The 14426-nt window shown below is 47.2% G+C and overlaps 1 pseudogene; it reads left to right on the forward strand.

Annotated features, from left to right (window-relative positions):
- The window catches only part of LOC137642782 (serine/threonine-protein phosphatase 2A regulatory subunit B'' subunit gamma pseudogene), a 19897-nt pseudogene continuing 5471 nt past the window's right edge, over positions 1 to 14426 (forward strand).

The following is a 14426-nucleotide window of genomic DNA, read 5'->3' on the forward strand; positions in this document are numbered from 1 at the left end:
AATGGCAACATGGTATGTTAAGGTACAAAATTAAAAGGTTATCCAAACTACATAACGTAGTACAGTCCGATAGTAGTGCCCTGCAAGTTTGACATCATACTGAGCGGTCAAACTTGTGGCTGTTTACTTATTCAAATTTACTTTCTTGCTTTACTTTGGGAGCTGCCTTTTGGTTCTGTATAGCTAGTTATTTCGAGATTTCCTATTGTACAGGACAAGAGGCTTCTTTAAAACGATTGGTTTCAGTATTTCATACAAGTTGGGAGTACAACTTGACGTAATACCTAACCTAATGTAGTCTTAATCGGAGACGGGGTAAATGTAGTTCGTTGGGACATGTGTAATCTCTCTTATTACTTGTCTAATGGTAATTTTGTATATTCCATGGTGTGATTTCGCACAAGAAATTTATGATTTCCTATAGCAAATAACGTGATTTAACCGATTTTGATGATCATTTCAATCGCAAACAAACAGATCAACCAATTTGGTTAGTTATAAGTTGACGAATTGGTTGATGTTATTACGGATGAAATGAATGAGAAAATCAGTTAAATCACGATATCTACTATAGTAAATCATATATTTCCTGTGCGAAATCACACAATGAAATACAATACAAATGAACCATATAAATATTAACACTGTTGACATACATACTGAGTTAAAATATTTAAACAACAGATGTAGGGGACGATAACATTAGCAACGTTACCAATGGTTGACAGAACTACGAACGTTGACGAATGGTACACAGTGTTACCAACGACACGATGACATTTCTAGAGATAGAAATGCTAAATATTTCCATACGTAAACTAAATATTTTTCCATATAACTATTAAACAATAAATAAAAAGTACCAAAAGGCCCCAGAACCTAACAAACCCACCTAACCTTGCCTAGAAGTACCCCGGTCACAAAACTCATATAATAAGCATCGGGGAATGACTCACTTTGTTTCACAGTACTACCAACGGTGACGAATGGAACACAGAACTACCAACGACACGATGTCATTACTAGTGGCAGAAATGATAAATATTTCCATTCGAATATTAAATAATTTTTCCATATAACTGTTACACAATATATAAATAGTACAGAAAGACCACAGAACCTAACAAACCCACCTAACCTTGCCTAGAAGTACCCCGGTCACAAAACACGTATAATGGCTATTGAGGAATGACTTACTTTTATGAAGAAAACGTCGAAGTATTCGGTAACCTGGGAACAGAAACTTCTCCAATCGACACTAGTTTTCGAAGATATGTCGATACCATCCATGAGGGTCTCATGGTCCGAATGTTTATGCAAAAAGTGGATGTCACATAATATTATCTTCCATGGGGGTAGACGACTATTGTCCAAAAAAGTACCTTTATAGGCAGTAACGGTATAACCACAACAGAGTTTCTTCTAAATTTTACGAATGATGGATTCAGAATAGCAATAAAACACGTGAATGTCTTGCCTATAAGATGAAACAGAACGGCACTAGGGGCACTTTAAACCCTGAGGAATAACGGTGTGAGATTTAAGAAAATGCTCAACATTACCTGAAGTATCCAAAAAAATCACCATGTAATTGAGCCACTGCTTTTAGGTACGGAATACTGCAGCCGCTACAAGTTTCTATAACTTGCTCCATCGCAAAATACGAAAAAAGAAACCGCACTTGTAATGAACACCTCACCAGGTCAAAGGTTACAACGGGAAAGGCATTGGAACAAAGGCTATGAAAAGACCGCTAATAGGGATAAAGGAAGTGGGGGGGTAGGGAGATATCTGCATAGGCCTAGGGTGGTGATTGGTTAAGGGAAAAACAAAGAACTCTAGCGGGTAAACATGAATGAACTAAATACGGAAACTAGAGCAGAGAAAGGATTTATAAGACACAGAGGAGAGAAAAAGAAATAACCAACAAAAATAAATAAAAACAATATAGGAAGGTAAAATGGAATGAACGGTAAATAATATTGAATGGGAATATAAAATGAGATGATCATACCGAGAATTAACTGGATAAAAAAACTAGTCCAGAGTAAGTATTTATGTGCAACCAGGAAGAGAAAAAGAAATAACCAAACAAATAAACCCAATATAGGAAGGTAAAATGGAATGAATGATAAATAATATTGAATGGGAATATAAAATGAGAAAATAACACGGTAATAAAAAGAGTAATTGGGGAGAGGAAACTCCTGCGCAGGGGGGGGGGGGGATATATGCGCAGGTCGGAAACTGATGAAACGAACGTACGTACAAATGGGAAAGGAAATAACCAAACAAATAAACCCAATATAGGAAGGTAAAATGGAATGTATGATAGATAATATTGAATGGGAATATATAATGAGAAAATAATACGGTAATAAAAAGAGTAATTTGGGAGAGAAACTCCTGCGAAGGGGGGTTATATGCGCAGGTCGGAAACTGGTGCGAACGAACGAACGTACAAATGGGTGCTAATGTTAGCAAGGAATGCTAACATTTGATCTACATCAGGTATGGAATGCTAACATTTAAACTACATCAGGCGTTGGCAGCACTGGTTACTGTATTACTACAAGAAATAACCTTTGAAACGGCTCCTCCCAAATATATCCAGTTATACTGTTTTGTATTTTCCTACGGTTATAATAAATACAAGAAGGAAATGTATAGAGAAGAAAAGGACTGATTTACGGTTATATATCGGTTCCCCAGTATGTTTTCCCCACCCAAAACCCCGAGTTCCCACTGGGGGTCCCCCATTATCGGAGGATATAGATGTATATATATTTCTGAAACTATTAATTTGCGACGGGATCGAGTGTTATTTTCGAAGGGAGTAGTTGGAATCCTAGGTTACATTGCCATGTAATAAACTACAATGAAACCGTCAAATCAATTTTATTTATGGCAAAGTGGTTGTTTTTAGCTTGTTGGGACACATTTGTGGCAAAATTTCAAAAGTTAAGACTGAACAAAACAATTATTTTAAAGGGAAATAAACACAAGAACACCATCTTGCTAAATTTATTATTTGTCAAATTGATTTTAGGAGCCTTTTGTAGATCAGTGGCCAGGTTCTCCCACGTGCATAGTAAATGAGAATTTTCGTTTTCTAGCCGTTCGTAAGACGTGGCTACTGTAATATAAAAACTCTGCTCTGCAAAACCTCTTCACAAGACGTAACCTAACCTACAAGCCGTGTCCTTACCTAACAGGGGGCTAATGCCTGTCTGTAACCTCCCTTAAATTGTCGTATTCTTTGTCCCTAAGGGGTGCGGGGCTAACGCCCCCGTGCGACCCCTTTACACTGACGTATTCTTAATTGGCCATCATCATACATACAGGTGGCTGTTATTATGCTTATACGAAACAAGTATGCTGTAGCTCTACTTACATACCCCAGGTTCAGGTTCAGAGATGAATCGTAGCCTTTGCAATGGCACCACCATTACTCGAAGTCACTGAAGTTGGAATCTTTGAGTGGTATCTTTTTCTTTCCAAGGGACAACTTAATGTTTTGTGGTGGGTTGGATGGACCAGGAATTAGCGAAGGAGTAGGGTGTTGGGACGGACCAGGACTTTTGGAATCACGGATATTGAGCGGTTAAAGAAGTTTGAATAATTCCAGGAATGCCTTCAGTTTACACCCAGTATCTTTCAAATAGCATTTTTTCAATAATATACATAGCAAAGTAGCTATTGAACAAATATTTCTGTATCCCGAATTTAGGTAGTACAGGTATTTTAAATATTTGCCACTGCGATTCAGTGTTATTGATGTGCACACTGGGATCATCCGTACCGAGAAAATTAACGTTATGATCAACAGTGCGGTGTCGAAGAAATTTATCTTTGATATTACTATAAGCCTTCCAACCTTCTGAAATTATGGTAGTTTCGGGATAAACGAACTCTAATAATATCGGGATCAATGTCTCCTCCGAACAATCCTCGACAACCCTGAAGAAAGTATCACATGTTTCTCTGTCAATCCCGCCGAACACCCATTTGCCATCGACCTTGCTGCTAACATTATATTTTCACTTTCTGAACTTATTCTCGTCTATCTTGATGATATGTCCTGATCCTCTGAACTTATTCTCGTCTATCTTGATGATATGTCCTGATCCACCAATCTTCTTGCTGTCCATCACTAAAATGTCCGTCCACACACACGTCGCGGCAGAAGTTATACTAATCCATGAGCTTATGAAATGCAAACGGTTTGTGCATGGGGCCAATCAGGATCTGGGGAATACCATGCGTAAAACATTCTAAAATAATGAACACATCTTTGCACAATAGTTTTGACCATGAAAAAAAGCTTCTGTGATTAGGGGCAATCTTTTTATGGCAATAACTGTTTGAACACCACCAAAAAAACTTAGGTTGGCCATTATTTGATAATTTTCCGTCATGCAGTATTTGTAACGCACTTCACCAATACAACATTTTAAACAAATGTCGGAAAAATCCCCCAAGAGTCCTATTTTATACTAAGTCTAAATTCCTTACTCTTGGTAAAATTCACAATCCTTAAGATACTTGGATTGATTGATTTGAAAAACGATTCACAAGTATCTTTGCACTGGTATGTTGCATCTTGGCGCCGCGTAAGTAAAGATGTGGACATCTCCGACCTTTGATTGATGCTTTCTTACCCTGTTTGAATTTTTGGGAATATGGGATTCTGATTGGATAAATAAAGCCCTCCGGCAATTTCCCAGGTCAAGTGGTGTACAATTCAGTTGTTTCAAATTGCCACAGCCACCGATTAGTTCAATATTCTGCCGCTCTATTGAATCGATCAAAATGCCCTCTACAAGGAATTCTAGAAACTATGGGAGTGAGAAAATGCGGGCAGGGTACAGAGCACGTTCGACTTATGAATTTCACGACAATTTTGATGGTTTTTAAAATAATTCTTTATCTATGGTAAATACTTACCCTGGGTATTTAGAACATTCTAAACAGTTTTTATTCTATACAAGTTTCCGAGAGTTGAAAATAAAGTGGCTTCTATCATACATACCGGATTTGTTTTATTTATGGGAAAGTTACTTTTTTATTTGCGTTAACATATGATACTTAAATTACTAACAAAAGGGTTCAATTATAGAATGGTGCAATATTAGTTAGGACATTGAAACTTGCATAATTGAATAGATTTTTGCAAATACACTAGAGTATTTTGAATACCATATACTACTGGCGGAAACCTCTATTAATGAAGTTACAGTTTTTAATAAAAAAAATACCCATTTTGCTCCTTTTGTCATCAACACATATCGTAGGAGTCTCCTTCCACCCAGTGACTCAGAAAAACGCTGGTAGGTGATGCTTCTGTCATAAGTTACTTGTTCAAACAGAATAAAGGGCCCAACGTTTTATATTTAAAACCTCTTATTTATTTTTGATGCTGGAATATGTAATATAATCATAATTCTTATTTTATTGATTATGTTGATGATTAAAGATTATGGTAGGAAAGTGTGTTTGATATATTTAGTCTGATCATTGGAAATGAAAGCCAAGTCCATGTTCAAACAGATGCTGGAGCGCGAAGCTACAACTTGGAAGAGGACCAGCACCCCATGTTATGTTGGTGTGGTTAGGCTAAAATACGTTCCTTTTTTCCCTCGTTCGATGTATTCTCACATTGGAAAGGTTCAGGAAGGGAAATTGTATGGAAAACAAAGCCAACAAAATGACTGATGGCAGATGCTAGGCCAATCCATATTTTCGAAGAGCTCGTACACTGTCAAGCAAGTGGGGAAAAATTAGCTCGATTAGGACCCAACTGTTTATTTTATGTTTGGGACCACAATGAAGGGATCCAGCTTTAAATCCCTGCTGTCAGACAGGATAGACAACATTTCTTCACTGATTTTCCGACCGTTGGGTAAGCAAACAGAATTTGTTCCGTAACCGAAATACAAACCACGCTATTTACATGGGGTATTACTTTCGGCGTAGCTGAAATGACGAGCCATTAGATTTTTAACTACCCCCTCGCTAGGGGAGGGGTAGCTAGCTACCCCTCCCCCCTCACACACCGGTGAACTGATTCATTTCACTTTTGGCTTGGGTGACGGTCAGACGTGTAACTCACCCTCGCATTTTGACAGCCTTTTCTTTCAGAGTGTGTTTGGAAGTTGGCCTCTATCTCTATCATGCGGAAATGCCCTGGCTTACCTGACCGCCCTTGTGGGACTTTCATGTCGGCGGTCGAGACGGACCCTCACAACTTGTGTCCGTACTGTAGAGGTCAACGGTGTGATAGAGAAAATGTTTGCAGTGAGTGCAAGGAGTGGTCTACTTCCCAGTGGGAGAGGTTTTCCCGGCGACGAAAGAAGAAATCTAAGCGGGATCTTTCTCCTTCAAGGGTTGCCTTGAAGAAGGAAAGTTCCAAGGACTCTTCTTCCGTTGCCGAAGCTCCCACTCGATCGGTCTCTCGTGAGAGGCCGGCGAGTGGTAGCATAGGCCTTTCTTATGTTGACCAACCTCGGGGTTCGGGAGAGGGAGTTGCCTCCCATAGTGAGGCAGCTCCTCCTCCTCCTCCGGGGGAGGGTATTGATAACTCTGTAACTAATGATGATTTATTGCAGCTTTGGGCTTCCTTGGGGCTTAAGGGTTTGCCCTCCAGGGAAGCCCTGTTTGACTTGATCCAGTTGGGAGCAGCTGTCAAACAGTAGCCGGTGATAGCGGAGGTAGATCCTCTGTCTATCGTCGACGTTGTTGTGACAGAGGCTTCCGACGGGTCGGGTCAAACCCCTGCCTTGGTTGCTGATGTAGCTGAAGGCTCAGTTCCCCCTCCGAACATCCTTCGAGGGAGGAGCTTAGTCCAACGGTCTCTCCTGCGGGTGATTCTCCCGGGGGAGTTCACTGACAGAGACTCCTCTTCGGAGGACCGACGATGGTATGCCTGCTCCTAGAGGTCATCTTCGCCGCAAGGCTTGCCCTCCTCTCCGCCGTAGAGGCCTCCCTTCTCCCTACAAGGGAGTTAGGAGGCGCCTCTTCGGTTCTTCACCCTCGACGTCCACCGCAGAGGTTCCTCCTCGACGTGAGTTGACCGTTGCAGCTGCATCTCTGGACCTCTTTGCAGATCGTTCACGATCTCCAACGCCTGCCAGACCTGTGGACCTGCCTTCTCCGTTTCTGGAAGCTGACGCGCTGTGGGGGCCCACGCACCCCGTTTTCCAACGGCCACCGGTCCCTTCGGTGCAGAAGGACTTGTCTCACAATGTGGGCAAGTCTCTTCAGCGCCAGGTTTCACCTGCGCGCCCACGTTCTCCTGTGCAGTAGCGCTCAAGCTCTTTCCTGCTGTTGCTGAGGACCTTCCTGCGCGCCAGCGATCTCCTGCAGCAGAGGCAGAATCATCTCGTCAGCGCTCTCCTGCTCGTCACCGTGCTCCTGTTCGCCAGCGCTCTCCTGCTCGCAAGCGCTCGCCTACGGGCCAGCGTTCTCCTGTGCACCAGCGATCTCCTACTCGCCGGCGCACATCTGCGCGCCCTGTTCCTGTCATACGCCAGGCGCGCCCACGATCTCCAGCTTGCCAGCGATCTTCTCCTGCGCGTCAGCGGGCACCAGCGCTCCCTCGTTCGCCCGCGCGCCCACGATCCGCTGATCTGGGCACAGGCAAGAAGATTCTTCCTTCTCTTTCTCGCCCGCGATCACCTGCGCGCCCTCGGAGCTCGCCCACGCGTCATCCCTCGCCTGCGCGCCATCGTGCTCGCTCGCCTTCGCGCCCTTCCAGAGCTGGACGAGACGCTACACGCCCACGCGCTCACGGGAAGTCTCCTGCACGTTCCCACGAGCAGTCCCCAGTACGCTCCTCTACTCCTGCTGGCCCTGCGCCCCAGCCGCCTGCTCCAGACCGCACGCCAGCCATCTCCTGCGCGCCCACACGTTCTGTTGCCTGTGAGCAAGCATCCTTCAGCGCGCCCGCGCGCACACGATCCTACTCGCCGAAGGTCTCCTACGTGCCCACGCGCTATCTCTCCTGAGCACGATCGCCCTACGTGCCATCGCTCGCCAACGCGCCAAAGCTCGCCCTTACGGTCGCGCGCACCCTCGCCCGTGCGCCCCTTCGCCCTCGTGCCCCCTTGCCCGCGCGCCTTCATCTCCGCGCGCTCGTGTGGGAACCTGCGGTTTGTCCATCGCGTGAGCGCCAGCGCGATTGTCGACGGGTTTCGCAGCGCGAACAGCCGAGCGAGTCTCCAGGAGTGCTCACAACCAGGTCATCATCTTCACGATCCCCCCCCCCCCCCCCCCCCCCCCCCCCGCAAACGCAGGACAGCGCGCTTGCAGGAGGAGGGGAAGTCTTCAAAGAGGTTTAGGAACCATTCTTCTTCTTCTTCCTTTCAGGCAGGCCCTGTGGTGTCTACTCCAAAGGATCGCCCGATCCCCTTCCCTCCAGGGGAAGTCTCTGACACTGCGTCCGTCAGTCATCAGTCTTGGTTTGGATCCCTTATTAGAGCTGTCGTCCAGGCTGTTAAGCCTGCCTTCGCTGATTTGGGTCTCAAACCAGCATCCCCACTGAAGAGGAAGAGAGGAGTAGAGTTCGTGGTGACTTCTCCTAGGGTCAAACTGGCCCCCAAGAAGCCCGTAAGGAAGGCTCCTTCCCCCCCTCAGACATTCTCTCCTTCTCCTGTGGACGAAGCTTTTCCGTCCTCAGGAGAATCTACCGAGGTGAGACCTTCTACCACCGCATCAATGGGAGAGACCCCACCACGATTAGGAGAATCGTCACGTACTGGGGCGGAGAAGAGTCCTCAGGCTTCTTTGCTGGAGTCCTGCATCCCTCCTAGAAGGGAACCGTAGGACTCGAAGACCGTCCCGAAGTCTTCTTCAAGGATTCGACCAGAGCCAGCGAGACCCCAGGAGAAGGTCCACGTGTCCCCCCAAGTAGAGCAGTTGGGGACAGGAGACACTGCTGCCAATTCACCAGGAGGAGAGCAGCATGATTCAGAGCATGCCTTCTGGCAGATCCTGACTTTAATGAGGCATCTCAACAAGTTCAAGGACCCCGAGACCGCCCCTCGTGAAGGCAAGGATACGGTCCTGGACCAAGTCTATGGCACTCAAAAACCCTCTAAGGCCAGCGTGGCTCTGCCTTGGTCCCAAGGGGTGAAGAGTGCCAGAGATAAGGTTGAGGGCCAGCTTGCGGAACTCGCCGCCTCCAGTCGTTCCTCTGCTGGTAACAAGCTCCTCCCACCTCCTCGTGTCCAACAGAGGAGGTACCTCGAGATCATGGAGGAGCCTTGTTTAGCTATTCCTCTTCACCACTGTGGAAGAGCTTACCAGGGGAGACTCTCCAACCGGCAGGTGACATTCTCGGCAACGGAGATCCTGAGTCAGGAGAAGGTCGCAAAGTGTGCCATGCAGGCCACTTCGTGGCTGGATGTCTGGCTAGGGTCCCTGGGCATCCTGTTGCGTTCCGAGGATCTTTCTAAGGAAAGCACCAGGAAGGCCCTGGAGACCTTCCTCCTCTTGGGCACACGTACCATCGAGTTTCTGGCCCACCTCCTCGTGTCCAACAGAGGGGGTACTTCGAGATCATGGAGGAGCCTTGTTTAGCTCTTCCTCTTCACCACTCCGTGGAAGAGCTTACCAGGGGAGTCACTCTTGAGAGACTCTCCAACCGGCAGGTGACATTCTCGGCAACGGAGATTCTGAGTCAGGAGAAGGTCTCAAAGTGTGCCATGCAGGCCACTTCGTGGCTGGATGTCTGGCTAGGGTCTCTGGGCATCCTGTTGCATTCCGAGGATCTTTCTAAGGAAAGCACCAGGAAGGCCCTGGAGACCTTCCTCCTCTCGGGCACACGTACCATTGAGTTTCTGGCCCACCAAGTTTCGAACTTGTGGGCAAACTCGATCTTGAAACGACGTGATGCGGTGACCGAGAGGTTCCACGCGAAGGTCCCAGCTGTGGATGTCTGCAAGCTCAGACACTCTTCCATCCTAGGAAAGAGCCTGTTTGACCCCAAGGACGTGGAACAGGCAGCTGAGAGGTGGAGGAAATCGAACGACGATTCTCTCCTGCAAAGGGCTCTTACATCTAAGCCCTACAAACCTCCAGCACCCCAACAACCTCGCCAGTCCAAGTTGACGAAACCGGCGCCGGCAGCAAAGACGAAGTGTCCAAACAGCAGCCCTTTCCTGTCAAAGACAAGAAGGGCGGAAAGTCCTCCAGGGGAGGCGAGAATCCTAGAGGGAGCGGCCGAGGCCCCAAACGCTAGGATTGGCAATCCCCCTGCATGTCCACCAGTGGGGGGATGCCTACAAAGTTGCGCGTTCAGGTGGCAGCAATTCGGGGCCGATTCCTGGACGATCTCTGTGATCAATCAGGGATATCGCGTCCCGTTCATGACATCTCTTCCTCCCCTGACCGCGAATCTAGAGTCGTTGAGCTCCTATGCCATGGGGTCGGTAAAGGGGCTAGCCCTTCGGGCAGGAGTCGAGACCATGCTCAAGAAGGATGCTCTCCAGGAGGTCGTCGACGGCTCCCCAGGCTTCTTTAGTCTACTCTTTCTTGTAAAGAAGGCGTCTGGAGGCTGGAGACCCTTCATTGACCTCTCAGCCCTGAACAAGTTTGTCAAACAAACTCCGTTCAGCATGGAGACAGCAGACACTTCTTCGACCCTTCTTCGACACCGAGACAAGCTTCTGGGACTTTGCCAAGATCTAGGGATCATGGTAAATCTCGAGAAGTCTTCTCTGCTTCCATCTCAACAACTGGTATATCTAGGCATGATATTGGACACCAATCTCCACAAAGCCTTTCCATCAGACGACAGGATAGGAAGGCTGAGGAGGGTCGCAGATCCTTTCCTCAGACGAGAAGAGCTTCCAGCCCAGTCGTGGTTACATCTCCTAGGTCACCTTTCCTCCCTAGCCCGTCTGGTTCCAAACGGCTGCCTCAGGATGAGATCCCTGCAATGGCGGCTCAAGTCCCGGGGGAATCAAGGCCACGATTCCCCGGACATCCTGGTCCCTATGGGTCCTACAGAATGGACGGGCCTTCAGTGGTGGGTGACGGACAAAAACCTTCGAAAGGGAGTGGATCTTCTCGTCCTCCCCCTGGATTTGATGCTGTTCTCGGACGCTTCAAAATAAGGGTGGGGGGCCCACGTTCTGAACCACAGGATCTCAGGCCTGTGGTCAGAATCAGAAAAGTGCCTCCACATAAATCTGCTAGAAATGAAGGCAGTATATCTGGCACTTCAACAGTTCCAACGGATCCTGGCGGGTCACTCCATGGTGGTGATGAGCAACAACACCACGGTGGTGGCTTACATCAACAAGCAGGGAGGTACCTTTTCACAACAGCTATCCCATCTTGCAGTAGAGGTACTGAGATGGACCGAAGTCCACTCAATTCCACTATCGGCTCGCTTCATTCCGGGCAAGAGGAATGTACTCGCCGACAGTCTGAGCAGAGCATTGCAGATAGTGAGTACCGAGTGGTCTTTGGATCCTCTAGTAGCCAGCAAAGTCCTGACTTTGTGGGGTTCCCCGACGGTGGACCTGTTCGCGACAGCCTTGAACTTCAAGCTTCCGCTGTACTGTTCCCTAGTCCCGGACCCCAGGGCACTCTGGCAAGATGCCTTCCAATAAAGGTGGGACAACATCGACGTCTACGCCTTCCCACCGTACTGTCTGATGAGAAGGGTGCTCAACAAGACTAGACTATTGGTCAACCTGTCAATGACCCTAATAGCTCCGCTATGGCATCATGCAGAGTGGTTCCCGGACCTTCTGCAGCTCCTGACGGAACTCCCGAGAGAGCTTCCTCCACGACACGAGCTACTCAAGCAACCACACTGCAACATCTTCCACAAAGCCGTAGCATCGCTTCGGCTTCACGCCTGGAGACTATCCAGCATCTCCTCACAGAAAGAGGCTTTTCGCAACAAGTTGCGGAGACGATGTCTCGACACCTGCGAAAGTCATCTGCAGGGGTCTACCAGGTGAAGTGGAGAGTCTTCTGTGGTTGGTGTTGTGGAAGGGGTATCTCTCCCCTCGATGCCACTACAGTATTCCAGCAATAGCGGAGTTTCTTGTGTATTTGCGGAAAGAAATGCGCCTCTCGGTCTCTGCGGTGAAAGGCTATCGCTCAGCCTTAAGCCTGGCTTTCAGGCTGAAAGGAATGGACATTTCCTCCTCGCTGGAACTTTCCCTACTCATACGAAGCTACGAGCTTACCTGTCCTCAGTCGGAAGTGAGACCTCCTCCATGGAACGTGGTTCGTGTCCTCAGGTCTCTTTAAGAGACCTCCGTTCGAACCATTACGCCAGGCTTCTGATCGTCACCTGACTTGGAAGACGGTGTTCCTGCTCGCTTTGGCCTCGGCCAAGCGAGTCAGTGAACTTCATGATCTCTCGTACGACGTCGCGTATTCAAGGGGATGGGGGGAGGTAACGTTCGGGTTCGTCCCTGAGTTTGTTGCTAAGACTCAAAATCCTGGAGTTCCAGACCCACGGTTCGACGCCTTCAGGATTTCAAGTCTCCGTTCTGTAACAGATGACCCAGACCATCTCCTACTGTGCCCAGTAAGGAGTCTGAGGCTCTATCTGAAGAGAACAGCTGCAGTTCGTCCTCTAGTACAAGCCCTGTTTGTGAGCACAGGGAGGACGAAGAGGAGGGTCACCAAGAACACCATCTCAGCTTGGATTTGCAGGGTCATCCACCATTCCCTGAATCCAGACCCTCCTCCGTCACGTCGCCCTATAGCACACAATGTCAGAAGCATCGCTACGTCCCTGGCATTCAAGAGAAATTTCTCAGTGACGCAGGTTCTACAAGCTGGGGTCTGGAAGCGTCAAACGACCTTCACAGCCCACTATCTGCAGGACGTGACCCACAGGAGGCTCGATACATTTTCTATCGGCCCTGTGGTGGCTGCACAACAGCAGGTCTAGCCTCAGGCTCCTTAATGGACAAGTAGCAGAAGGTTGAGGGCATTGTTACCCGGTTTTAGTCAGCATGAATGATAAAGTATGTCTGGCCCTTACTCTTTTCTTCATCCTCCCCTCTCTTGGGGAAAGCAGCATCCTGGGTTCTCTGCACAGCTGACCTCAAACCACTGCAGGTAAATCATGCTTCCTTGTGTTCCGAGTATTAATATACAGTGATACCTCGGTACTCGACCATAATCCGTTCGAGATCCGTGTTCGACCTCCGATTTGTTCGAGTACCGAATTTTTTTTCCCCATAAGAAATAATGGTATATATTCTATTCCGTTCCCAAGCACTCGAACAGGCCCAAAATATTAATAAAACGTGTACCTAAACAACAATAATTATCTAAATGTGTATGAAATTGGTCAGAAAATCCTATAAAACAATTTTAAACCATTTACTGTACTAAAATAAAACAATTTTAAACCATTTTCTGTACTGTAGTGAACATACCTTTGAGCAGCGGTTCGATGGCATACAGGGATGGATGTGGAGAGGATGGAAGGGGGAGGTTACTGCTTGGAAGGAGAGTCCCCTTCCATGATGTGGCGGGGTAGTTCTCCTTCAGGAGTTGTTTCTCTCTCCAATGAAAGGGTGGGCAGATCTATTTCAGGGGTTTCTTCTCTTCTTTGTCTCTTCTTTGGAGGAGAAACAGGCTTTGATGTAGCAGCTTTCTTTTCTTTTGTGAAAAACTGGTCTATTGTTAATTGTTTCTTCCTCCTCTGCAGTATTCTTCGAAAATGATACATGACACTATCATTAAACATATGCACTGCCCGGTTTGCTACTGCAATTTCTGGGTGGTATTTTTCAGCAAAAGCCTGCACATCTGCCCACTTGGAACAAATTTCATTGATGAGAGAACTTGGAACATCCTCCCTTACCTCATCCTCTTCTGAAGATTCCTGCTCCACAATCAGATCCTGCTGCTGTTGTTGTTGCAGGTGCAACAATTCCTCCACAGTCAACTCGGTAGAATGGCTTTCTACAAGCTCATCAATATCATCCTTGTCGACCTCAAGCCCCAAACTCCTGCCCATGACAACAATTTCCTCAACGACATCAGTGTCATCAGAAATTACAGGGGTAGCAGTGCTTGGACCCGCCTCTGGTTGGAAACCTTCAAACTCCCTCTCTGTGACACATGATGGCCACAGCTTACGCCAGGCAGAGTTCAATGTCCTATAGGTCACACCTCGCCAAGCTTGGTCAATCATGTTAACAGAGTTGAGGATGCTGAAGTGTTCCTTCCAGAATTCCTTTAGGGTCAACTTCGTGTCACTGGTCACTTCAAAACACTTTCTGAAAAGGGCCTTGGTATAGAGTTTTTTGAAGTTTGAAATGACCTGTTGGTCCATGGGCTGGAGTATGGGAGTAGTATTGGGGGGCAAGAATTTGATTTTGATAAAGCTGTATTCTTCTTTCAAGTCATCCTCGAGACCTGGAGGATGTGCAGGAGCATTG

This window comes from Palaemon carinicauda, chromosome 6 (genome assembly GCF_036898095.1).
Source record: "Palaemon carinicauda isolate YSFRI2023 chromosome 6, ASM3689809v2, whole genome shotgun sequence".
Classification (NCBI taxonomy): Eukaryota; Metazoa; Arthropoda; class Malacostraca; order Decapoda; family Palaemonidae; genus Palaemon; species Palaemon carinicauda.